This window comes from Delphinus delphis, chromosome 1, assembly GCF_949987515.2.
Source record: "Delphinus delphis chromosome 1, mDelDel1.2, whole genome shotgun sequence".
Classification (NCBI taxonomy): domain Eukaryota; kingdom Metazoa; phylum Chordata; class Mammalia; order Artiodactyla; family Delphinidae; genus Delphinus; species Delphinus delphis.
This window is the reverse complement of record NC_082683.1, coordinates 151,297,666-151,324,570: the sequence shown is the minus strand read 5'-3', so window position 1 is coordinate 151,324,570 and position 26,905 is coordinate 151,297,666. Positions and strand designations below refer to the sequence as shown.

General features: G+C 39.8%; 1 protein-coding gene across 1 annotated transcript in view; it reads left to right on the top strand.

The window, feature by feature from the left end:
* Positions 1–26,905, top strand: part of NFASC (neurofascin) — a 149,629-nt gene that overhangs the window by 26,609 nt on the left and 96,115 nt on the right. The window contains exon 2 of the mRNA XM_059996109.1: positions 25,302–25,410. The gene's annotated coding sequence lies outside the window, so the exon portion shown is untranslated. The remainder of the gene's footprint in view (positions 1–25,301; positions 25,411–26,905) is intronic.

The window sequence follows — 26,905 nt, the reverse complement described above, 5'->3', positions numbered from 1 at the left end:
TGGGAGATATGACCTTTAATTTGGGTAGCTTCCAGTCTAATGGGAGAGGCACAGCCCCTGCCTTCGGACAGCTCCCAATGTGATGGGAGAGGCACAGCTCCTGTGTTCATGAAGTCACCCTGAAGGGGAGTGACAGACCAGCCCCAGGGAGCCCCCAGGCTGATGGGAGAGATAGAAAGCACAGACATAGGAGAATAAATAAGAGCACAATGATCAAAGTTACCAAAGCCATAAAAAAAAGTCACAGCCCTTCTGACTCCACACTGCCACCAGAGGACTTTGAAACCTTCGCTTCTTCTTGCCTTTTCCTGGCCAGCTGCAAAAGCATCAAGTGCCCATCACATCTGTAAAATGGGAAGCCAGTGAAGTCAGTCATGTCAGAGATAGTGCCCGTCTTGGTTGAGCTGGTCCTCTGCCCAGGGCTTGTTTCAGGTGCCTCCTTATGGCCCTGGCAGGAGGGAAGGAGAAGCTCCTGAACAGAGACAGATAGCTGGCAACACCCAGGCTGTCTCTCTGCTCCCCTCATCCGAACCCCAGCTTGGCTCACAGCTCACACTCTGCTGCGCAGGTGAGGCTGGTGGCACAGGTTGGGCCAGTTCCCGCCTCTGGAGGACAGCTGTGCCTCTAGAGCACTGTCTAACATGCGTTGTATTTGTCTGGCCATCCTTGGCAAAAATGGAATCCTTCTGTCTCCCCGCCCTTCCTCCCTATCACCTCCCCTGGAGACCTTGACTGCTGATGTCAGGCAAGAGAGAAAGAGAACTCGAGGTCTACTGAAGGTGATGTTGGATTAATCAGGAAGCTCTTGCTTTTGTCCCACAAATGACTTACATGTCACCTTGAGCAAATTCTCCTCCATTCCTTTTCTCTGCTACCAGGACCACTGTTTTCCCATCAATATTAAACTAAGGAAGCATGGTGGACAGGAAAGACCACATGATGTGAAATCATGAGACCCAGGTTCAATTCCTGGCTCTCCTGCTTCTAACTGTATGACCTTGGGTAAGGCAAATCCACTTTCCCACAGATAAAGGATTTTTAAAATTTTCCTTATTTTTTTGGCTGCGTCGGTTCTTAGTCGCAGCACACGGGGTCTTCATTGAGGCACGCAGGATCTTTCTTTACGGCATGAAGTCTCTTCATTGCAGCGCTCGGGCTTCTCTCTAGTTGTGACGCACAGGATCTGTAGTTTGCGACACGTGGGTTCTCTAGTTGAGGCGCGCCAGCTCAGTAGTTGTGGCTCACGGGCTTAGTTGCCCTGCGGCATGTGGGATCTTAGTTCCCTGCCCAGGGATCAAACTCGCGTCTCCTGCATTGGAAGGCAGATCCTTTACCACTGGACCACCAGGGAAGTCCCCAGATAAAGGATTTTTAAAAATCACTTGAGCTTCAGTTTTCTTACCTGTAAGATGGAAATTATGACAGTAATGTCTACCATACTGGGAGGTTATGAGGGTCAATATAGTGAATATGCTGAAATACTTGGACAATTTTAAATCGCTTAATAACCAGTGTTATTTTTTGAAGGGGAGATAGATACCCTTCCCTTTCCTCCTCACATGGTTGTGGTGGTGATAATATTGAAAAAAAAGATCATATGTGAAAACAAAAAGTTTATTAAAATGTAAGAGATTAATATTAGCTAAAATAAATATTGAGTCCACACAGGTTTGAGAGCCTGAGCGGCAGGAACAGCTAATTCATGACCAGTACTATGTAGGGCTGAGGGGGAGAAAGGATAAGTGGGAAACCAGGTCTCAGGCTCAGAGAACCCAGAGTCTAGAGGGAGAAATGACTAAGGGTCGTGGCAGTAAATACATGATACTAACTGCTGCATTTCAGACTAATTGCTGGGGAGGTTCAGAGGACTCCAGGAAGCCTGTGTGGAGGAGATACTTTTTATTATAGCTACATGTATAAATGTATTTATTTATTCAACAAATATTTTTGACCACCTTCTATGGGCTGGACACTGTTCTAGATGTCAGAAATATAATGGTAAATAGATAAAATCCCTGTATTTCAAGGAACTTACATTTTAATAGGGAAAGACAGGTAATAACCAAACTAAAATAAGTACAAATATGTGGTACATTAGGAAGCAATAAGTGCTAAGAAGTTATAAAATAAAGCAGGTAAGGAGGACAGAGAGGGCTGCTAGGGCAAGATGGTTTGTAATTTTAGACGCAGTGACCAGGAATTCCTTACTGAGAAGGGAACATGGAAGCAAAGATCAGAGGGAGAGAAATAAGGTAGTAGACGAGAATGGTGGTGTGGACCAGGAGAAGAGCAGCAGAGGAAGCGAGGAGAGAGCAGATTCCTTTTCCAGGAAGAGGTGATAGGATTTGCTGATGCTCAGGGGCAGGGTGAGAGGGAGAGAGCGGAGTCAGAGATGACTTGAGGGTTTGTCATGAACACCTGGAAGAGTTGTCATTAAATGAAATGGGACTCCACTGTGCCGGTGGAGTCGGAGGAGGAAGGTGAGATCAGGAGCTGAGTTTCAGACTCTGAGACACTTGTTAGAAATACAATTGGAGGTGCCACGTCGGCAGTTAGATACGTGGGTCCAAAGTTTGCTGGAGAGGTCTGGGCTAGAGATGCAAAACTGGGAGTTTTGAGCATACAGGTGGTGTTTAATGCTGTGAGACTAGATGGGATCACAAGGCAGAGGGCCCATGTAGAGAAGACCTCCTAGGACTGAGCCTGGGGCACTCCATCCAGCACTAGAAGTTGGGAGGAAGAGGAGGGTCCAGCAGATGAGATGGAGAAAGACCAGCAATAAGGAAGGAGGAAAATCAGGAGATTGTGCTGCTCCAGATGTCAAGTGAAGGAAGTGCTCCAGGAGGACAAGTGATCTCTTGTGTTACGAGCTAGAAAGATGAGAGCTAGGAGTTTATTTACCCCTGGACTTACACTACTGAGGTGACCTTGATAAGAACAGTTTGGGTTGAATTGTCGGGGGGGAATCTTGACTGGTACGGGTTTAAATGAAGTTTGGAGAAGAGAAATTGGAGGACGTAAGCGTGGGCAGGTCTGTAAGGATTTGTCCTGTAAAGGGAAGAGAAATAGGGCCATAGCCAGAGGCAAGAGTGTGGGCAAGGGAAGGCTAGTCCGTGGGTTGGGATAAATCACAGCATTGTAAGCTGGTGGGAAAGATCCAGTAATGATGAGGCAGGAGGAAGAGAAGAATTGCTGGAGCACTGTTGCTGAGTGGGCAACAGGGGATGGGGTCCAGAGCACAGATGGGTCATCCACAGATATGGGAGAGAAGGTGAAACATACAAGACAGAGGTAGGTGGGCAAATGGAGCGGCGGCACCTGTGGAAGTTCTTACTCATTGCTTCTACTTTCTGTCAAAGAATAAACGTGGCCATCAGCCAAGAAATGGTGGGGGAATCCCAGTTTAAAAAAAATAAAGGGTAAGGGGAAAAAAAGAGATGCAACTCCAGCTTCTTTAAAAACAAATAAAGTGTAAGGGAAATAAAGAGATGAAATTTACAGATTCAAAGAGACATAATTATCAGCTAATGTGTGGACCTTATTTGGATTCTGATTCAAACAACTAGTAAAAAAATGGACATTTGTGAGCCGGAAATTCAGACATTGAATGGATATTTGATAATAAAAGTTATTGATAATTTTGGAGGCGTGATGTTACTAAGGTTATGTTTTGTAAAAGGGTCATCTTTTAGAGATAGATGCCAAAAAATCACTATTTATAGATGAAATTATACAGTAACAGGGGTTTGCTTCAAAATAATCCAGTGGAGAAGTGTGTGTGTGTGTGTGTGTGTGTGTGTGTGTGTGTGTGTGTGTTAGATAATGTGTGATTGGCCTTGGGTCAGTAATTGTCAATGTTGGCTGGTGTGCATATGGAGATTCACTCACTATACTTCATAATAAAAATTAAAACAAAGGAAACAAGAGTGGGGAAGGAGAGGTTGGGGGTTAAGAAGAGAGGGGAAGGTGTGAACTGCCATCTGGGAGGGCAGATGAGGGGGAGATGCATTCGATTGTCCCATGCCATTAGAGGCCCTCTTGAGATTCAAAAGCATGAATTAAAATGAAGCCAGGCAGCATCGAGGTATGTATTTCCTCAGCCACGAGCAGCTGCACACGTGGGGGCACAGAGTAGGTGAAGCGTTGTGGGATTAGCCAACCAAGTACAGGAATTGAGAATATCATCCTCCCATTGTGTTGATAAAGTCTTGGAAGACTGGGGTTCTGTCTTTGCTTCAGTGACTTCACAGCTAATTTGACTAGCTGATTCCCTAGCCCACCCACATGGTTTTGTTTTGTTTTGTTTGTTTGTTTTTTGCGGTACGCGGGCCTCTCACTGTTGTGGCCTCTCCTGTTGCGGAGCACAGGCTTCGGACGCGCAGGCTCAGCGGCCATGGCTCACGGGCCTAGCCGCTCCGTGGCATGTGGGATCTTCCCGGACCGGGGCACGAACCCGCGTCCCCTGCATCGGCAGGCGGACTCCCAACCACTGCGCCACCAGGGAAGTCCCACCACCCACCTGTTTTGACTAAACTCAATACTCTATCGCAAGTACTTTAAAATGATTTACTTGGAGGTGCTAAGTGGAGAGGGGAATATGGGGATATATTGTTTAATGGGTACAGAGTGTCAGTCTGGGAAGATGAAGAAGTTCTTAGGATGGATGGTAATGATGGTTGCACCACAAGGTGCAAGATTTACTTGATTGCATCTACAAGCAAAAAAAAGTGGGAATAGAAGTGGTTTCAGTTGCCTTGTGTCTCATGCTCCTCCCCTTTGGTCCTAAGTAGCAGGTAATCTTGGTTTGCGAGTCCTCTCCCCATGTGCACGTGGCTGGGACAAGTGTGATATTCATGCCTCTCATGAACAATGTCAGATCCCCATTTTCTTTATTGAGGTATAGTTGATTTACAATGTTGTGTCAATCTCTGCTGCACAGCCAAGTGACTCAGTTTTATACATATATACATTCTTTTTTTAATATTCTTTTCCATTATTGTTTATCCCAGGAGATTGGATATAGTTCCCTGTGCTCTACAGTAGAACCTTGTTGTTTATCCATTCTAAATGTAATAGTTTGCATCTATCAGCCCCAAATTCCCAGTCCATCCCTCTCCCTTCCCCTCCCCAACCCTGGCAACCACAATTCTGATCTCCTTGTGAGTCTGTTTCTGTTTTGTAGATAGGTTCATTTGTGCCATATTTTAGATTCCACACATAAGTGATATGATATGGTATTTGTCTTTCTCTTTCTGGCTTACTTTACTTAGTATGATAATCTCTAGTTGCATTCATGTTGCTGCAAATGACATTATTTTGTTCTTTTTATGGCTGAGTAATATTCCATTATATATATGAACCACATCTTCTTTAGCCATTTGTCTGTCGATGGACATTTAGGTTGTTTCCATGTTTTGGCTGTTGTGAATAGTGCTGCTATGAACATAGGGGTGCATATCTTTTTGAATTATAGTTTTGTCCAGGTATATGCCCAGGAGTGACATTGTTGGATCATATTTTTGGTTTTTTAAGGATCCTCCATACTGTTTTGCGTAGTGACTGCACCAACTTAACACTCCCACCAACAGTGCAGGCGGGTTCCCTTTTCTTCACACCCTCTCCAGCATTTGTTATTTGTAGACTTTTTAATGATGGCCATTCTGACTGGTGTGAGGTGATACCTCATTGTAGTTTTGATTTGCATTTCTCTAATAATTAGTGATGTTGAGCATATTTTCATGGGCCTACAGGCCATCTGTTTGTCTTCTTTGGAGAAATGTCTGTTTAGGTCTTCTGCCTATTTTTCTATTGGGTTGTTAGTTTTTTTTGTTGTTGAGTTGTATGAGCTGTTTTTATATTTTGGACATTAAGCCCTTGTCAGTCGCCTCATTTGCAACTATTTTCTCCCATTCCATAGGTTGTCTTAGGTTTTTTTATGGTTTCCTTTACTATGCAAAAGCTTGTAAGTTTGACTAGGTCCCATTTTTTTTTTGTTGTTTTTATTTCTATTGCCTTGGGAGACTGACCTAAGATAACATTGGTATGATTTATGTCAGAGAATGTTTTGCCTATGCTCTCTTCTAGGAGTTTTATGGTGTCATCTTATATTTAAGTCTTTAAGCCATTTTGAGTTTATTTTTGTGCATGGTGTGAGGGTGTGTTCTAACTTCATTGATTTACATGCGGCTCTCCAACTTTACCAGCACACTTGCTGAAGAGACTGTTTTTTTTTCCCATTTTATATTCTTACCACCTTTGTCGAAAATTAATTGACCATAGGTGTGTGGATTTGATTCTGGGCTCTCTATATTCTGTTCCATTGATCCGCATGTCTTTTTTTGTTCCCATACCACAGTTTTGATTACTGTAGCTTTGTAGTATTGTCTGAAGTCCGGAGAGTTATATCTTCAGCTTTGTTTTTGTTCCTCAGGATTGCTTTGGCAATTCTGGGTCTTTTATGATTTCATATAAATTTTTGGATTATTTGTTCTGGTTCTGTGAAAAATGTCATGGGTAATTTGATAGAGTCAGATTCCCATTTTCACTTGTTAGCTTGTTCTGTGAAGCATGTCGTTCAGGCCTAGTTGGGAGTCAAGGACTCAGGGTGTTTCCCACATCCCTGATGATGGCTCAGCCTTTGTAGAGTGCTGCCCTCACCCCCTCCTGTCTATCAGTTTGTGATCTTTTCCAAGTCTCTTCCATCTGAAGCAGGAGCCTATCTTTCACTGGAGCATTTCTTCCTAGGTTCTAGTCACAGAACTAGGGGTCCAATTGCTATGACATACCTACTTTATCTTCTTTAAGAAGAGTTTTCTATAAATCAAAACATTTCTCTGGCAAGGTCATGTTACCATTACAATTTGTCTTTCATTCATGGTGTATTTTAAAACCAAGACATATGGAATATATAAACCAAGGGTAATTATACCCCTTTTCCCCCTTGGGCATAATGACACTTTTCTGATATAATCACAAAGAGAACTTTTAAAAGAAATCCAGGGCCATTCACAAAGTAGCAGTTGGAATGTTGCTTTATTGCTGTGAACTAGGCTTCCACGTGGCATCAAAGAAGTGTGGGCTCTGGAGACACCCACCAACCTGGGTTTGAGTGTTGGCTCTGCCACTCACCAGCTGAGAAACCCTAGGCAAGTTTTTTTTTTTTTTTAACATCATTAGGCTTCAGATTTCTAATGTGTAAAATCAGGATAATAATGCCTTCCTTATAGGAATGTTGTAAGGATTAAAAGTGATGGTTAGTGTAAGAATGGATGTCTGTTCTTAATTTGCCCTCATTGCTGCTTCCTGTTTTAACAAACATGGTTGAGAAAGGATTAGAACGTAGATAGCTGTGTGACAGAGAGATCATTGAACATCTCTGAGCGTTATTCATATTTCTCATCTATTTCTGCATCACTTTTCTCATCACATTGAATGATGGAATTCAATTAGAGATTTCTGAGATCCTTTCATTTTAGGTAATCCAGGATTCCTTTGACCCACTGGAACAGACTTTTGTGGGGGAGAACCTCAGGTACAGAGCATTGGATTAATTATAATCCTTGGTTCATGATTCATTCTCATCATTGGTCCATGCATGCCCTGCTGTTTTTCTTCTCTCTTTTATTCCTTCTCTCCCTCCTTCCCCTCTTCCTTCCTTCTTACCTTCCTTCCTTGCTACCTGCTTTCCTTCCTAATTGGCTATCTTTGTACCTACTTATCTATAGTAATACTGTAAGTACCTGCAAATCTACCACCTACTGCAAAAAGTAGGACTTTGAGAATAGCAAATATCTAATCTTATGGTCCCACTACACCCATTCAGCTGTTCTCTCCACCTCCCCCACTACCAGAAGTAATCATTATCTTTCTTTTTCAATTGTAGTAAGATATACATGACATAAAATTTACCATTTAAACCATTTTTAAGTGTGCAGCTCTGTAGTGTTAAGTACATTCACGTTGTCGTACAACTAGTCTTCAGAACTCTTTTCATCTTGCAAAACTGAAAGCCTGTACCTATTAAAGAACAGCTCCCCATCCCTCCTCCCCCTGGCAACCACCATTCTACTTATGTTTCTATGAAATCTGACTACTCTAGGTACCTCATATAAGTGGAATCATACAGTATTTGTCCTTTTGTGACTGACTCATTTCAATTTACATAGTATCCTCAAAGTTTATCCATGTTGTAGCTCATGTTAGAATCCCCTTCTTTTTTTAAGGCTGAATAATATTCCATTGTATGTTTATACCACATTTTGTTAATCCATTCATCTGTTGATGAATGCTTGTGTTGCTTCCACCTTTTGGCTATCTTAAATAATGCTGCTGTGAACATGGATGTGCAGATATTTCTTTGAGACCTTGCTTTCAATTCTTTTTTATATGTACCCAAAAGTGGAATCGCCAGATCATATGATAATTTTGTCTTTAATTTTTTGAGGAACCACCATGCTGTTTTCCATAAAGGCTGCACCATCTTACATTCCCACCAGCAATGTAGAAGGGTTCCAGTTTCTCCACATCCTCACCAACACTGCTATTTTCTGTTCCTCTTTCAGCACTTGATATCATCAGATTTAGTAATTTTTGCAAATCGAGTGAGTGTAAATTGGTATCTCATTATGGTCTTGATTTGCATTTCCCAATATCAGTGTGTTTATTAGCCATCTTTCTATTGGATTGTTTATCCTCTTATTTACTTACAGGACTTATTTATATATTCTTGATAGTAATCCTTTGTCAGATGTGTATATCCAATAGCTTCTCCTAGGTTTTTTTTTTTTTTTTTTTTTTTTGTGGTACGCGGGCCTCTCACTGTTGTGGCCTCTCCTGTTGCGGACCACAGGCTCCAGACGCGCAGGCTCAGCGGCCATGGCTCACGGGCCCAGCCGCTCTGCGGCATGTGGGATCTTCCCGGACCGGGGCACGAACCCGCGTCCCCTGCATCAGCAGGCAGACTCTCAACCACTGCGCCACCAGGGAAGCCCGCTTCTCCTAGGTTTTAATTTGTCTTTTCCCATACCTTAAGAGGTTTTTTTCCCCGAGTCGGGTCTATTGAGGTATAACTTAGATAGAATAAAATTCACTTTTGTTAGGTGTACAGTCCTATGAATATTACAAACACATACAATTATGTAACCACCACTGTAATCAAAATACAGAGCATTTCCGTCATTCCATAAAGTTCTCATGTACCCCTTTTTGGTTAATCTTCTCCCTCCCAATCCCAGCTTCTGGTAACCACTGATCTTTATTATGTCCCTAGAGCATGCATTTCCTAAAATGTCATATAAATGAAATCACACAGTATGTAGTCTTTTGAGACTGGCTGCTTTTACTTAACAATGCACTGGGGATGCCTCTGATTTGCTGCATGTATTAGTAGATCATTTCTTTTTATTGGTAAGTAGTATTCCATAGTATTATGTACCACAGTTTATGTATCCACTCGCCTGTTGACACATATTTGGCTTATTTCTAGTTTTTGGCAATTATGAATAAACGTGCTATAAATATTCACATGTAGGTTTTTGTGTAGAAATATATATTCATTTCTCTTGCATGAATACCTAGGAGTGGGATTACTGGGTTATATGGTAACTGTATGTTTCACTTTCTAAGATTCTGCCAAACTGTTTTCCAAAGTAGATGTACTATTTTTTTATTCCCACCAGCAATGTATGCAAGTTTCAGTTCACATCCTCACCAGCACATGGTATTGCAAGGTTTTTAGTTTTGGGGTTTTTTTGAGCAATTATTCTAACAGGTATATAATGTTATCTCATTGTGGTTTTAATTTGCACTTCCCTAATGACTAAGGGTGTTGAACATCTTTTTGAGTGCTTATTTGCCAAATATATCTTCTTTGGTGAAGATCTGTTTAGATCTTTTGCTTATTTTTTATTGGGTTGTTTGTTTTCTTATTATTCAGTTGAGAATTCATTGTATATTCTGCAACCAGCCCTTTATCAGATTTATGTTTTGCAAACATTTTCTCTCAGTCTGTGGCTTGTCATTTTGTTCTCTTAGCAGTGTCTTTCCAGTGGCCATGCAGGCCCCTCTAGCCTCTCCTGGTTGCTCCTCCCCTCACTATGCAGCAGGCAGAGCTGCAGGGGCCCACTTGATGCTGGCCTCCCCACTATCACCAGCAATCACTCTGGGCACATTTTTTAATTGAAGCATAACTGATGTACAATATTGTATAAGTTACAGGTGTACAATATAGTGGTTCACAATTTTTAAAAGTTATACTCCATTTATAGTTATTGTAAAATATTGGCTATATTCCCTGTGTTGTACAACATATCCTTGTAGCTTATTTTATACGTACTGGTTTGTACCTCTTGATCCTCTACCCCTATACCCTGGGCACATTTTGAAGATACTGTTTCTCCACATTGTTTACTGTTCTGTTTGGTCTAACTTTGCTGAAACTGTGAGTGAGAGTGCTCACATCTGTCTTGAACTTTCCAGAGTGAATGCCCATCTTTCTTGCATTTAGAGAACCTCTTTTTCCTCTTGCTGATGGCTTCAGAATGCAGGTCCAGCTGTACTGAAATAACAGTGTCGGATTTTAGTGGGATTTTTTTTGCTCATTTGGAATCTGAGACCCACTTAGTGAAGCAAGTTATCAAGGAAGGCTAACGAATCTCCCTTCTTGGAAATGTCATTTTTGAACACTCGTGATGCTCTTAGTGTTGGGCAATTTGTTCTCAGGAGCAATAGCTTTTAAATACATCTAGGTTTTAGAAATACTGTCAAAATTCTGTAATCTGTGCTAGCCTGTAATGAGAATATGTTAAAAAATTATTTCCATCCAGTTTGTATTACTTTATAGGATAGCAGATTTTTCTTTCCTAATTTGTTTTCCTATGCCTAACATTAAGTTGAATCTGCCAAAAGAAAGAAATGAGGTATAAAAATTGGAAATGAGGAGATATTATCATTATTTACAGATGATATAATTATTTACATGGAATTCAAAAGGAATCAACTGAAAACTATTTTTAATTAATTTTTAAAATTTGAGACAATTATAGATTCATATGCAGTTACAGCAGATAATACAGAGAGATCCCTTATACAGTTTGCCCGGGTTCCACCAGTAGTAACAACTTGCAAAACTAGGATATTGACGATATGCTGTCAAGATAAAAAACACTTCCATCACTACAAAGATACCTCTTGTTGACCTTTTATAGCCATACCCACCTCCTCCCATCACCACCCCCCTTCCTTAACCCGTGGCAACCACAAATCTGTTCTGCATTTCTATAATTTTGTCATTTCCAGAATGTTATATAAATGGAATTGCACACTTTAACCTTTTGGGTTGACTTTTTTCACTCAGTATAATTCTCTGGAGATTTATCTAAGTTAATGTATGTTTCAATAATGTACGTTCTTTCCTTTTTATTGCTGGGTAGTGTCCCATGATGTGGACATACTGCTGTTTGTTTAACCGTTCATCCATTAAAGGATGCCTGGGTTGTTTCCAGTTGGGGGCTATTATGAATAAAGCCACTATAAACATTCTTGTACAGGTTTTGGTGTGAACATAAGTCTTTATTTCTCTGGGATAAATGCCCAGAAGGGCATTTGCTGGGTTACATGATAGTTACATGTTTAATTTTTTTGTTTTTGAGAAACTGCTGAACTCTGTTCTAGGCTGGATGTACCATTTACATTTCCACCAGCAATGGATGAGTGATCTAGTTTTTCCACCTCTTGTCAGCATTTGCTGTTGTCACTATTTTTTATTTTAGTCATTCTGATAGATGTGTAGTCATATCTCACTGGGTTTTTCTTTTTATTGTGGTTTTAATTTGCATTCCCCTGATGGTTAATGACGTTTAATATCTTTTCAAGTGCTTATTTGCCATCTGAATATCTACTTCAGTGAAGTGTCTTTACCATGACTTTGGCCATGTCCTAATTGGGTTGTTTGCATCTTTACTGCGGAGTTTTTAGGTTCTTTATTTTATATTCTAGTTATATTCTATGACAGAGAGCTAGTTCTTTGTCATCTGCGTGGTTTCTCCCACTCTTATCTCCTGAAAAGCAAAGTTTTGAATTTTGAAGTCCAGTTTATCCATTTTTGCTTCTATGGATCTTGCTTTTGGCATCAAATCTAAGAACTGTTTGCCTAGATTTTCACTTGTATTTATTCTACAAGTCTTATAGTTTTACATTTTAACTCCACCATCCGTTTGGAGCCCATTTTTGTATAAGGACTTGGGTTAAGAATTTATTTTTTTAGCCTGTGGATCCTATGGACGTCCAATTCCTCCAGCACCATTTATTGAAAAGGCTATCTTCCTCCATTGCTTTGGCCTCTTTGTCAAAAATCAGTTGAGCATATTTGTGTTGGGCTATTTCTGTGTTTTCAATTCTGTTCCATTGAACTATGTGTCTATTCCTCCACCAATACCACATAGTTTTGACCACTGTAGCTATATAATGAGTCTTTCAATTGGGTAGCCTGATATTCCCCATTTTTCTTCTTTTTCAAAATTATTTTAGCTATTCTAGTTCTTTTGTCTTTCCATATAAATTTTAGAATAATCTGTCTATATCTACTAAAAATCTTGGGATTTTGATAAAGGTTGCTTTAAACCAGTGTATCAATTTGGGGAAAATTTGCATGTTTACTGCATTGAGTCTTCCAATCCATGAACATGATATGTCTCTCCATTTATTTAGATCTTTGATTTACTTCATCAGTAGTTTTCAGCATACAAGTCCTGTACATGTTTTGTTCATTTTATACTTATTTATTTTTTTGAGGGGCTGTAAGTGGTATTTTAAATTTTTTCATGGGTTCATTGCTTATATACAGAAATACAATTGATTTTTGTATGGTTACCTTGTATCCTGAGACTTTGATGGCTCCAGTTCTAAGACAACTTTTTGTAGTTTCCTTGGGATTTTTTACATAGACCATCAGGTTATCAGTACATAGAAACAGTTTTATTTCTTCCATTCTGACTTGTACGCCCTTTATTTCCTTTTCTTGTCTTATTCCAATGGCTAAAATGTCCAGCACTGTGTTGAATAAGAGTGATGAAAGTAGACATCCTTGCCTTGTCTCCAGTTTTAGGGGAGAAAACATTCAGTTCTTCACCATTAAGTATAATGTTAGCTGTGGGTTTTTGTAGATTTTTAAAAATCAAGTTGAGGAATTTTTCTCTCACTTCCTATGTTTCTGAGACTTGTTTTCTTTATCATGACTGGGTGTTGAATTTTGTCAAATGCTTTTTCTTCATTGATTGATATGGTCATGTGTTTTTCTTCTTTAGCTTGTTAATATGGTAAATTACATTGACTGATTTTACAATATTAAACCAGCCTTACATCCCTGGAATGAACCCTACTTGGTCATGGTTTATAATTCTTTTTATATATTGCTGAATTCTATTTGCTAATATTTTGTTAAGGATTTTTGTATCTATATTCATGAGAGGTATTATTGATCTGCTCATTTTTTTCCTTCCTTCCTTCCTTCCTCTTCCTTCCTTCCTTCCTTCCTTCCTTCCTTCCTTCCTTTCTCTCTGTCTCTCTTTCTCTCTGTCTCTCTTTCTCTCTGTCTCTCTCTCTCTCTCTCTTTCTTTCTTTCTTTCTTTCTTTCTTATACGGTCTTCATTTGATTTTGGTATCAGGATAACACTGGCTACATCAAATGAATTCGGAAGTGTCCTCTCCTCTTCTATAGTTTGGAAGAGATTTTATAGAATTGGTGTTGATTAAGAGTTTGTTAAAATTCTCTAGTGAAAGAATCTGGGCCTGGAGATTTCTCTTTGGGGAATTTTTAAATTATGAGTTCAATTTCTTTAATGATTATAAACCTATTCAAATTACCTAGTACCTATTGAGGACTGTGGTAGTTTGTGTTTTTCAAGGAATTGTTCCATTTCAACTACGTTTTTTAATTTATGGGTGTGGAATTGTTCATAGTATTTTCTTAGTATTCTTTTGATGTCTGCAGGATCTGTAATGACATTCGCTTTTTTCGTTCCTGATGTTGGCAACTGTGTCATCTCTCTTTTTTTTCTTCTTCAGTTTTGCTAGAGGTTTGTCCATCATATTAACCTTTTCAAAGAACCAGTTTATTTCATTGATTTTTTTTCTATTGTTTTTGTTTTCTATTTCATTAATTTCTGCTTTTTATTTCTTTCATTCTTCTTGCTTTGGGTTTATTTCGCTCCTCTTTTTCTACTTTCTTGAAGTGGGACCTTATATTACTGATTCAAAACTTTTCCTTTTTTTTTAATGCATGTATTTAGTGCTCTAAATTTCCCTTCAGCACTGCTTTAGCTGTGTCCCACAGATTTGGATATATTGCATTTTAATTTTCCTTCAGTTCAATGTATTTTTTAAATTTCCCTTGAAGCTTTCCCTTTGAATGATGAATTATTTAGAAAATAAAATTCAAAATAGTGGAATTCAAAATTAATATAAAACAATTCTTTTTTTTAAATTTTATTTATTTATTTATTTTTTGGCTGCGTTGGGTCTTCATTGCTGTGTGCAGGCTTTCTCTAGCTGCAGCGAGTGGGGGCTACTCTTCATTGCGGTGCACGGACTTCTCATTGCGGTGGCTTTTCTTGTTGCAGAGCACAGGCTCTAGGCACATGGGCTTCAGTAGTTGTGGCACACGGGCTCAGTGGTTGTGGTTCGCAGGCTCTAGAGCATGGGCTCAGTAGTTGTGGCACATGGGCTTAGTTGCTTCACGGCATGTGGGATCTTCCCGGACCAGGGATCGAACCTGTGTCCCCTGCATTGGCAGGCGGATTCTTAACCACTGAGCCACCAGGGAAGTCCTTAAAACAGTTCTTTAAAATAGCTTAATGAAAGATCAAATGCATAGTAATAAATATAACAAGAATGTATATAATCTATATGAGAAAACTTTAAAATGTAGTTGAAAAGCCCCAAAGAAAATTTAAACAAATTTAAGGTATGTCACATTCTTAAGTAGATTCAACAACATAAATATGTCAGTTCTCTCTAAGTTAATTTATAATTTTAATATGATTTTTATAAAATACCATCTGATTAAAAGACAAACCTAGAGAATCTGATTTTGTAGTTCATGTGAAAAAAAAAGCAAAAATAAACAGGAAAATTCTTAAATATCAAATCAAATAAACTACAGTAATTAAAAGTGTATGGTACCGGGGCTTCCCTGGTGGCGCAGTGGTTGAGAATCTGCCTGCCAATGCAGGGAACACGGGTTCGCGCCCCAGTCCGGGAAGATCCCACATGCCGCGGAGCAACTAGGCCCGTGAGCCACAGCTACTGAGCCTGCGCGTCTGGAGCCTGTGCTCCGCAACGGGAGAGGCCGCGATAGTGAGAGGTCCGCGCACCGCGATGAAGAGTGGTCCCCACTCACCGCAACTAGAGAAAGCCCTCGCACAGAAACGAAGACCCAACACAGTCAAAAATAAATAAATAAATAAATTTAAAAAATGACTCCTCTTAAAAAAAAAAAAAAAAAAAAAAAAAGTGTATGGTACCTGCGTATGAAGAGATAAATAGATGAGTGGAAGAGAAGATCCAGGAATAGACCCAAACACATAAGGGGGTTTAATATATGAAAACAAAAAAGGTATTTCAAACCAAAGGGTAAAATGTGAATTCTTCAGTACATGGTGTTCAGAAAGCCATCTTATATATTTATAAAGTTATAGTCCTCCCTCCTATGATTTCAAAGTAATTTTCAGATGAATAGAAGATTGAAACATAAATATTAAACTATAGAAATGCTAAAGAAAACATGGGAATACTTAAAAATATTCTTGGAAGAAGAGGCCTAAGTATGACAAAAACAATGACAAAAGATCTATAACTATGAAAAAACTTTTTTTTGCATGGCAAAAACACCATAAATAAAGTCAGGATAAAAATAATGATATGGACAGTTTGCAGCTACTCTTATAAATAAAGGGGTAATTTTCCTAAAAAATAAAGAGTTCCTTCAAACTGATAAGAATAAACCAACTACCCAGTAGAGAACTGGGCAAAGAATACAATAATTCAAAGAAAAGAAAAGTGCTCAACCTCACTATAATAAGAGAACCACAAAGGGACACCAATTTCTGTACATCAGATGGTTAAAATTAAAAAGTAATAATAGCAACAGCATGTTGGAGAAGGAAAACAGGAACTTTTATAAATTGCTGGTGGGAGTTTAAGTTGTGAAAACTTTCATGGAGAACAATTTAGCCACATTCCCTTTGACCTAAGAATTCTGCATCCAAGAATTTATCCTAAAAATAATCTTGCAAATGAGAGAAATCATATTTATCCAAAGATATGTATTGCAGCAATTTTCTACATCCAGGGATTACAAACATCCTAAATGTCTATCAGTAGAGGGTTGAGTAAATTATTATATGTTCATACAACGGAATACTATACAGCTGCTAAAAGTAATAAGGCAGTTTCATATGAACTAATATAGAAAGACATCTAAGATATTAACTGAAAAAGGCAAGTTAGGAGAAAATTTGTATAGTATGCTATAATTTTTAAAATGTATCTATGTATGCATGGACGTCTCTGGAAGGATACACAGAGACTGGTAAGAGTGGCTGGTGGGGGAGAGGGGCTCAGTGGGACTAGGAAGCTGCAGGACAAGATTGGGAGGGAAATTTACTTATATATACTCTACTTCTACTATACACTCTTGTATCTGTTGAGTTTCATATCATGTGAAGGGGTTACCTATTCAAAAAACAAATAAAGTAATTTTTTAAATGTTTAAGTAAGAACCTCAAGCAAGAGACAGAGACAGAGAGAGTTCTTGTTCCCTGAGCTCAGACTAAATATTCAGAGGGAGGCAGCACATGAACCAGGACTCAGGACAAGTTTGACTTTGTACTTCTTCAGAAATAAGCATTTATAGAATCATGGAATTCCAAGGTGAAAAAGTCTTAGAGTCCCCAGACCCGCTTTTCTTCTGTGGCAGAGGGAAGGACAATCTGAGAATGAACATGAGATGCCCAGCAACCTGGCCATGGTCCCCACCCAGCTGGGCCTCAGAGCTGCTCTTCTTGCAGCTCGCAGGGTATCAGGTGTCTTTCTTGATCCCTGATCGTCCCCAGAGCATCAGGTGTCCCTCCTGGAACCTTCCTATCCCTGGGTCAGCTGGAGAGTCTAGACCCTGGGTTTGAAGCCACACTTCTCATTTAACCCTGAAGTCCTGTGAGTGATGATAGAGGTATCAGGGTAATGGCAACCTCACTCATCTTTGAGAGTTTTCTGTTTCTCTCTCTTGATATCTGTCTATCTATCTTCAAATCACAGTTCTCCGTGGATCCTCACAGCAACCGCATAGGGCATATCTGATCCCCAATTTTCAAATGACAGCAAAATATTTATACAAAGATTTGTTTTCCAAGTACGTTTCTCATTGCAGCCCCCCATTAACCTCATATAGGCAAGGAAAGTTTTATTAATGCAGATATAAAAGATGAGAATATTAAAGAGGCACCTCTGAAATAGTGAGCCTTTGGGCTAAGAACATGTGGGCTTGAATCCTGACTCAAAGGATTCTTTACACTTATTTCCTCCAGGGTAAAGTGGGGATAATAATATCTATATCCTTGGTCACCATATAGGGTTGTTGTTAGGATTAAATGACTCTGGTTCTAAAGAGTTTCAAGACATTCTAAGATTTCTCATTTCTCAACCTGTTCTGTCATTTAAAGTTTATTTTTATTTTGAAAATGTGTTACAAAGAAGAGAGAATTAATGTAATGAACCTGATGTATCTATCACTCTCTTCAACAATGATCAGTACAAGGCCAGTCTTGTCTCAGCGATACCTCTACCCACTCCTCCCTCTTTTGCTTTATTGACCAGATTTTAAAATAATAAAGTGTATTCCTAACATCCCTAAAAGGTGACTCACAGGTTATTTGGGCTTTTAAAGAATATTATTAGCGATTTATAAGATTTAAATGTTTAAACACATTTGTTATGTTACAACCTATTGTAGTCATGATCCTTTTTAATGCTCAACTTGACCAGGGACACCTTATGCTGGGTAGCTTCCAAGTCCTTTTGGCATAACTCTAGTAATCTTTTTTTTCTTTTTTTTAACATCTTTATTGGAGTATAGTTGCTTTACAATGTTGTGTTACTTTCTGCTGTATAACAAAGTGAATTAGCTATATGTATACATATATCCCCATATCCCCTCCCTCTTACGTCTCCCTCCCACCCTACCTATCCCACCCCTCTAGGTGGTCACAGAGCACCAAGCTGATCTCCCTGTGCTATGCAGCTGCTTCCCACTAGCTATCTAATTTACATTTGGTAGTGTATATATGTCAGTGCTACTCTCTCACTACGTCCCAGATTACCCTTCCGCCTCCCCGTGTCCTCAAGTCCACTCTCTACGTCTACGTCTTTATTCCTCTCCTGTCCCTAGGTTCCCCTAGTCTGAAGTAAGGGAGACTGATTCCTCCAGCTCTGTTTTTCTTTCTCAAGATTGCTTTGGCTATTCGGGGTCTTTTGTGTTTCCATACAAATTGTGAAATTTTTTGTTCTAGTTCTGTGAAGAATGCCATTGGTAATTTGATAGGGGTTGCAATGAATCTGTATGTTGCTTTGGGTAGTATAATGATTTTCACAATGTTGATTCTTCCAATCCAAGAACGTGGTATATCTCTACATCTGTTTGTATCGTCTTTAATTTCTTTCATCAGTGTCTTACAGTTTCTGCATACAGGTCTTTTGTCTCCTTGGGTAGGTTTATCCCTAGGTATTTTATTCTTTTTGTTGCGATGGAAAATAGGAGTGTTTCCTTAATTTTTCTTTCAGATTTTTCATCGTTAGTGTATAGGAGTGCAAGAGATTTCTGTGCATTAATTTTGTATCCTGCTACTTTACCAAATTCATTGATTAACTCTAGTAGTTTTCTGGTAGCATCTTTAGGATTCTCTATGTATAGTATCATGTCATCTACAAACAGTGACAGTTTTACTTCTTTTCTGATTTGGATTCCTTTTATTTCTTTTTCTTCTCTGATTTCTGTGGCTAAAACTTCCAAAACTATGTTAAATAATAGTGGTGAGAGTGGGCAACCTTGCTTGTTCCTGATCTTAGAGGAAATGGTTTCGGTTTTTCACCATTGAGAACAGTGTTGGCTGTGGGTTTGTCATATGTGGCCTTTATTATGTTGAGGTAGGGTCCCTCAGTGCCTACCTTCTGGAGAGTTTTTATCATAAATGGGTGTTGAATTTTGTTGAAAGCTTTTTCTGAATCTACTGAGATGATCATATGGTTTTTATCCTTCAGTTTGTTAATATGGTGTATCACATTGATTGATTTGCGTATATTGAACAATCCTTGCATTCCTGAGATAAACCCCACTTGATCGTGGTGTATGATCCTTTTAATGTGTTGTTGGATTCTGTTTGCTAATATTTTGTTGAGGATTTTTGCATCTATGTTCATCAGTGATATTGGCCTGTAGTTTTCTTTTTTTGTGACATCTTTGTCTGGTTTTGGTATCAGGGTGATGGTGGCCTTGTAAAATGAGTTTGGGAGTGTTCCTCCCTCTGCTATATTTTGGAAGAGATCGAGAAGGATAGGTATTAGGTCTTCTCTAAATGTTTGATAGAATTCGCCTGTGAAGGCATCTGGTCCTGGGCTTTTGTTTGTTGAAGATTTTTTTTTTTTTAACATCTTTATTGGGGTATAATTGCTTTACAATGGTGTGTTAGTTTCTGCTTTATAACAAAGTGAATCAGTTATACATATACATATGTTCCCATATCTCTTCCCTCTTGCATCTCCCTCCCTCCCACCCTCCCTATCCCACCCCTCCAGGCGGTCACAAAGCACTGAGCTGATATCCCTGTGCTATGCGGCTGCTTCCCACTAGCTATCTACCTTACGTTTGGTAGTGTATATATGTCCATGCCTCTCTCTCGCTTTGTCACAGCTCACCCTTCCCCCTCCCCATATCCTCAAGTCCGTTCTCCAGTAGGTCTGTGTCTTTATTCCTGTCTTACCCCTAGGTTCTTCATGACATTTTTTTTCCTTAAATTCCATATATATGTGTTAGCATATGGTATTTGTCTGTTGGAAGATTTTTAATCACAGTTTCAATTTCAGTGCTTGTGATTGGTCTGTTTATATTTTCTGTTTCTTCCTGGTTCAGTCTGGGAAGGTTGTGCTTCGAATTCGTCCATTTCTTCCAGGTTGTCCATTTTATTGGCATATAGTTGCTTGTAGTAATCTCTCATGATCCTTTTCGTTTCTGCAGTGTCAGCTATTACTTCTCCTTTTTCATTTCTAATTCTGTTGATTTGAGTCTTCTCCCTTCTTTTCCTGATGAGTTTGGCTAATGGTTTATCAATTTTGTTTATCCTCTCAAAGAACCAGCTTTTAGTTTTATTGATCTTTGCTATTGTTTCCTTCATTTCTTTTTCATTTATTTCTTACCTGATCTTTATGATTTCTTTCCTTCTGCTAACTTTGGGGTTTTGTTGTTGTTGTTGTTGTTATTCTTCTTTCTCTAATTGCTTTAGGTGTAAGGTTAGGTTGTTTATTTGAGATGTTTCTTGAGGTAGGATTGTATTGCTATAAACTTCCCTCTTAGAACTGCTTTTGCTGCATCCCATAGGTTTTGGATCATCGTGTTTTCATTGTCATTTGTTTCTAGATATTTTTTGATTTCCCCTTTTATTTCTTCAGTGATCTCTTGGTTATTTAGTAGTGTGTTGTTTAGCATCCATGTGTTTGTATTTTTTACAGTTTTTTTCCCTGTAATTAATATCTAGTCTCATAGTGTTGTGGTCGGAAAAGATACTTGATATGATTTCAATTTTCTTAAATTTACCAAGGCTTGATTTATGACCCAAGATATGATCTATTCTGGAGAATGTTCCATGAGCACTTGAAAGGAAAGTATATTCTGTTGTTTTTGGATGGAATGTCCTATGAATATCAATTAAGTCCATCTTGTCTAATGTATCATTTAAAGCTTGTGTTTCCTTATTTATTTTCATTTTGGATGATCTGTCCATTGGTGAAAGTGGGATGTTAAAGTCCCCCACTATTATTGTGTTACTGTTGATTCCCCTCTTTTATGGCTGTTAGCATTTGCCTTATGTATTGAGGTGCTCCTATGTTGGGTGCATAAATATTTACAATTGTTATATCTTCTTCTTGGATTGATCCCTTGTTCACTATGTAGTGTCCTTCTTTATCTCTTATAATAGTCTTTATTTTAAAGTCTATTTTGTCTGATATAAGAATTGCTACTCCAGCTTTCTTTTGATTCCTATTTGCAAGGAATATCTTTTTCCATCCCCTCACTTTCAGTCTGTATGTGTCCCTAAGTCTGAAATGGGTCTCTTGTAGACAGCATATATATGGGTCTTGTTTTTGTATCCATTCAGCCAGTCTATGTCTTTTCGTTGGAGCATTTAATCCATTTCCATTTAAGGTAATTATCAATATGTATGTTCCTATTACCATTTTCTTAATTGTTTTGGGTTTGTTTTTGTAGGTCTTTTCCTCCTCCTGTGTTTCCTGCCTAGATAAGTTCCTTTAGCATTTGTTGTAAAGCTGGTTTGGTGGTGCTGAATTCTCTTAACTTTTGCTTGTCTGTAAAGGTTTTAACTTCTCCATCAAAACTGAATGAGATCCTTGCTGGGTAGAGTAATCTTGGTTGTAGGTTTTCCCTTTCATCACTTTAAATATGTCCTGCCACTCCCTTCTGGCTTGCAGAGTTTCTGCTGAAAGATGAGCTGTTAACCTTACGGGGATTCCCTTGTTTGTTATTTGTTGCTTTTCCCTTGCTGCTTTTAATATTTTCTCTTTGCATTTAATTTTTGATAGTTTGATTAATATGTGTCTTGCCATGTTTCTCCTTGGATTTATCCTGTATGGGACTCTCTGCACTTCGTGGACTTGATTGACTATTTCCTTTCCCATGTTTGGGAAGTTTTCAACTATAATCTCTTCAAATATTTTCTCAGTCCCTTTTTTTCTTCTTCTTCTTCTGGGACCCCTATAATTCAAATGTTGGTATATTTAATGTTGTCCCAGAGGTCCCTGAGACTGTCCTCAATTCTTTACATTCTTTTTTCTTTATTCTGCTCTGCAGTAGTTATTTCCACTATTTTATCTTCCAGGTCACTTATCCGTTCTTCTGCCTCAGTTATTCTGCTACTGATTCCTTCTAGAGAATTTTTAATTTCATTTATTGTGTTGTTCATCGTTGTTTGTTTGCTCTTTATTCTTCTAGGTCCTTGTTAAACGTTTCTTGTATTTTCTCCATTCTATTTCCAAGTTTTTGGATCATCTTTACTATCATTACTCTGAATTCTTTTTCAGGTAGACTGCCTGTTTCCTCTTCATTTGTTTGGTCTGGTGGGTTTTTACCTTGCTCCTTCATCTGCTGCGTATTTCTCTGTCTTCTCATTTTGTTTAACTTACTGTGTTTGAGGTCTCCTTTTTTCAGGCTGCAGGTTCGTAGTTCCCATTGTTTTTGGTATCTGCCCCCAGTGGGTGAGGGTGGTTCAGTGCCTTGTATAGGCTTCCTGGTGGAGGGGACTTGTGCCTGTGTTCTGGTGGGTGGGGCTGGATCTTGTCTCTCTGGTGGGCAGGACCACGTCTGGTGGTGTGCTTTGGGGTGTCTGTGAACTTCTTATGTTTTTAGGCAGCCTATCTGCTAATGGGTGGAGTGGTGTTCCTGTCTTACTAGTTGTTTGGCATGTGGCATCCAGCCCTGGAGCTTGCTAGCCGTTGGGTGGAACTGGGTCTTAGCATTGAGACAGAGGTCTCTGGGAGAGCTTTCGCTGATTGATATTACATGGGGCCGGGAGGTCTCTGGTGGTCCAGTGTCATGAACTCGGCTTTCCTACCTCAAAGGCTCAGGCCTGACACCAGGCTGAGCACCAAGAGCCTGTCAGCCACACAGCTCAGAAGAAAAAAAATTAAAAAGAAAAATTATTAACGTAAAATAATAATAATAGTTTTAAAAGAAAAGAGCAACCAAACCAATAAACAAATTCACCAATGATAACAAGCGCTAAAAACTAAACTAAGGTAAACATAAATATCAGAAACGAATCAGCTGCAGACAGCAAACCCCAAGTCTACAGTTGCTCCTAAAGTCCACCGCTTCAATTTTGGGAACATTCATTGTCTCTTCAGGTATTCCACAGATGCAGGGTACATCAAGTTGATTGTGGGGTTTAATCCGCTGCTCCTGAGGCTGCACAGAGAAATTTCCCTTTCTTTTCTTTGTTCGCACAGTCCCCAGGGTTCAGCTTTGGTTTGCGCCCCACCTCTGTGTATAGGTCGCCCTCAGGCATCTTTTGGGAAGTCTGAGGTCAGTAGGTGTTCTGTAGGAGTTGTTCCACATGGAGGTGTATTTTTGATGTATTTGTGGGCAGGAAGGTGATCTCCACATCCTACTCCTCTGCCATCTTGAAGGTCCCCCCAACTCTAGTAATCTTTGACGCTTTGTTTGCTTTTATGGTGTAACAAGATGCTCTAGGCTCATCTTATATATTTGCTGCTTCAGACCCTTCTCCAAGGAAGCCTGATTTCTTTGTGGGGGATGGTATATAGAGTTCATAATCTGATTGCTAGGGGGTACTCATTCCTTCCAGGATGATCCTTGTTTCTAGGCCTTGCTAGGTATTTTGTGTGTGTGTGTGTGTGTGTGTGTGTGTGTGTGTGTGTGTGTGTGTGGATGGATGGATGTAACATAAAACATATGGAGTTCATCCTGATACTCTCAGTTCACAATCAGGACTACAAAATTTTAACCTGATCTCATCGAGCTTACATTTGTATCTTCTTGCAATAGGAAACCCTTGTTTTTCAGTAATATAAATATTATTACTCATTTGGTTTATCCCACAATACACATACAAAAGTCTCAGAATAACAACAACAATAATAATACCATAACTTCATCAATAATATGATTAGCGAAAACAGTTTAGGATTTTGGGGTGGGGGGAATGAGGCAGTTCTTTTTATTCTTAGGATATATCCCTCCAAGGATATAGAGTCAAATTACTGTGTTTTAATTTCTCTATGTGTAGTTATGCCAACCAGCTGGACATACAGACTCATTTGCTACACTTTCATTTTAGGGATTTCTTTCAAAAATATTGTTGCTTATAATTATGTCAAATATTTACATGTTCCAAAGCAAATCCACAAAACAAGGTATATTCAATATCCCTGTTCCCTCCACCTCATTCCTCCCCCTCCCTATAAGTCCTTTAAATTTTATTTTATGCTTTATCCTTTTATTGTCTTTGCAGAATATAAGCAAATACATATATATCTTTGCATTCATTCTCCCTTTCTTAAATAAATGGTAGCATACTAAGCACACTTTTTCCTATCGTGTTTCTTTTCACTTGACAATAATCCTGTAGGTCAGAACTTGGGCATCACATAAGATATATTTCAAAAAGATTCCTAGAACTGAGGCTACTGGGACAAAGAGTAAATGCATACTTATTTTGATAGATATTGCCGCATTCCCCTCTACAAAGGTGGATGTGACCATTTTCTGCAGACACGTTTTAATGTTAAAGCAAATGATTAAGTGAGATATGTTATCTGTAGTGAGAAAGGCTAAATGATTGCCGCAAAGGACCAGACCTGGGACTTGAACTCTTGAAATGCCACCTCATAGTCTAGTGGTCTGACCCACTGTCCTGTACCTTCTCCCCATTTAACAGATGAAGAAAATGAGTCACATGTAGGGACGTGATCTATGCAAAATGATAAAACAAGCTAGGACCTAAAACCCATGTCTCCTAACACTAAAATTAGATCTCCTTTTAATGGGTAATTTATTTATGGTGAACTTGGTTTGATTATCTGTAGATGGGGAAGAAAAACATAATAGTTCTCCTAAGTAAAAAAGTTAATGAGATAATTATGGGTAAATTCTCCCTTGGGTGTAGGAGAGATTCTTTGAGGAGTGGCTTAACTCCTTCAGGTGACTAGGGATTCAGCAATTCGATTATGATGTCAGGCCACAATAATGATCTTATGAAGAGAGAGATGATCCCAGCTTCCCAAAGTCCAGCACGCTTAGGCACCTTGCAGAATCGGTCCCATTTCTTGCAGAGTGCTTTGAATTTTTGTGAACAAAGATGCTGTTATGCTATGTAAAACTGCCCAAATGGGTGTGGACAACGATGTAATTTCCCAGTGAATGAACAAGCTGCAAAGCACAAAGGCTTTTCTTTTCCTCTCCCAAAGTGACCCTGGGGTTCTTCTTTGTGCTTGCTTTGTGACAGGTTGATTGACTTATGTGCAATTTGGGACGCTGGAGTGTTCCTTCCCGCTGCAGACTGGAAGGGAGCCCCCTCTGGTGTTACAGGAAGGAGGCTGAATGAGGCAGAGACGGTGAGTGGGGCTTGGGCCTGGGCCTGGGCCCCGTGTCTCAGGGGTAGGGTGGGAAGAAATTCTCACCTCCTGCCCCTTCTCTTTGATGAGAGACGTTTCAGGCCCCGGAATTTTCTGAGGGGACATCTCCTTCCTTCTCCCCAGAGTTGGCCACAGAGCCAGACCTCAAGGCTCTCCTAGGCCAGAGGCTGACTTTGGGGAAGCATTTGTTCCTTTTTCTCCAGCAGATGCAGTGAGCCGGCATTAGCCCTGCCATTGTCCCGACTGTTCAATTGAAAAATTGGGAAACAGCTGTGTTTGTGGCCCTCACTCCCCTTTAGCCTGGCCTCCACAACCTGGGAGCCTCCTGAGTGACAGCCCCAGCATATGGGGGGCGGTCTGAGAACCCCTCCTCTGGGCGGAGCAGTGGGCCCTGGCAGATGGACAGCTGTCCAGGGCACCGTAAACAGCTGAAGCTGACATCACTGAAGCCACACCCTGTGTCCAGGGTCTGCATTGTTCCATTCTGGGGTAAAATTTCCTGCTGCTCCCAGCAACTCCTGTCTTAGTCTCAAGGCAGGGATGGCAGGGGAGTACATGCAAGCAATAAGGGCTACAAATTTAACCAAGGAGTAATTGGCATTGAATCACACGCTAGCAGCCTGGAGGCTTCTGGGCTGGCAGAGTCTGACCTGGAGGCCCGAACAGAGAAAGGTTTCCCTGTTCTTGAGTGTGGGCATCTCAGCCTCATTGCTCCAACTCCCTTTTCAGATGGCTTCTATTCTCCCAGAAAGAGTTGGAGATTTAGGCTGGGAGGATGCAGGCAGGGAGGGAGTTGAAAGGTAGGAACAGAATACGCTGATGACATGGATTCTGGCTGTCCTTGCTTTGTGACTGTAGGAAAGTTTCAAACCACTCTAGGTTTATACAGTAGGGATAATAATGAACATCTTGTAAAGATTAAACACATAAAGAACCCTGCACTGTGCCTGGCTTATACTAGGTATTCAGTAAATGAAATTATTTGTCATATCAACAGCGGCTCAGATATACTTGTTTTATGAAGGTAGTTTCTGTGTGGGTTCTCTTAGGTCTGCGACTTGCCTTAGAACAGTGTCAGGTTTCGGGGACCACCAGGGAAATCCATCTGACCACAGGACTTTTTCACCTGTTACTAAGTGTTGAACTTTAACATACTGGCAGTAGTGGGGCAGGGGGTGGGGCACCATTCTTTTGGTTTGTATTTGGAGGACTCTGATTGCAAAAATAGTGTACAGGTTATTATAATGGGCCTGTAAATATATGTAAAACAGCATGGGAACAGATCCCCAGGTTTGTGCCAGAATCAGGGGTTAGTCCAGCTTTGTGGTCACCGTGGCCCCTCTCTTGGCACTTTTTCATGAACCCACCTTACTTTCTATCTCTGCTCCCCCTCCTAAGGCCCCTCCACACTCCTCCCTGGGCACACACACTCTGGGTTGCCTAACCAGATCCCTGCCTAAGGAACCTGGGAGCC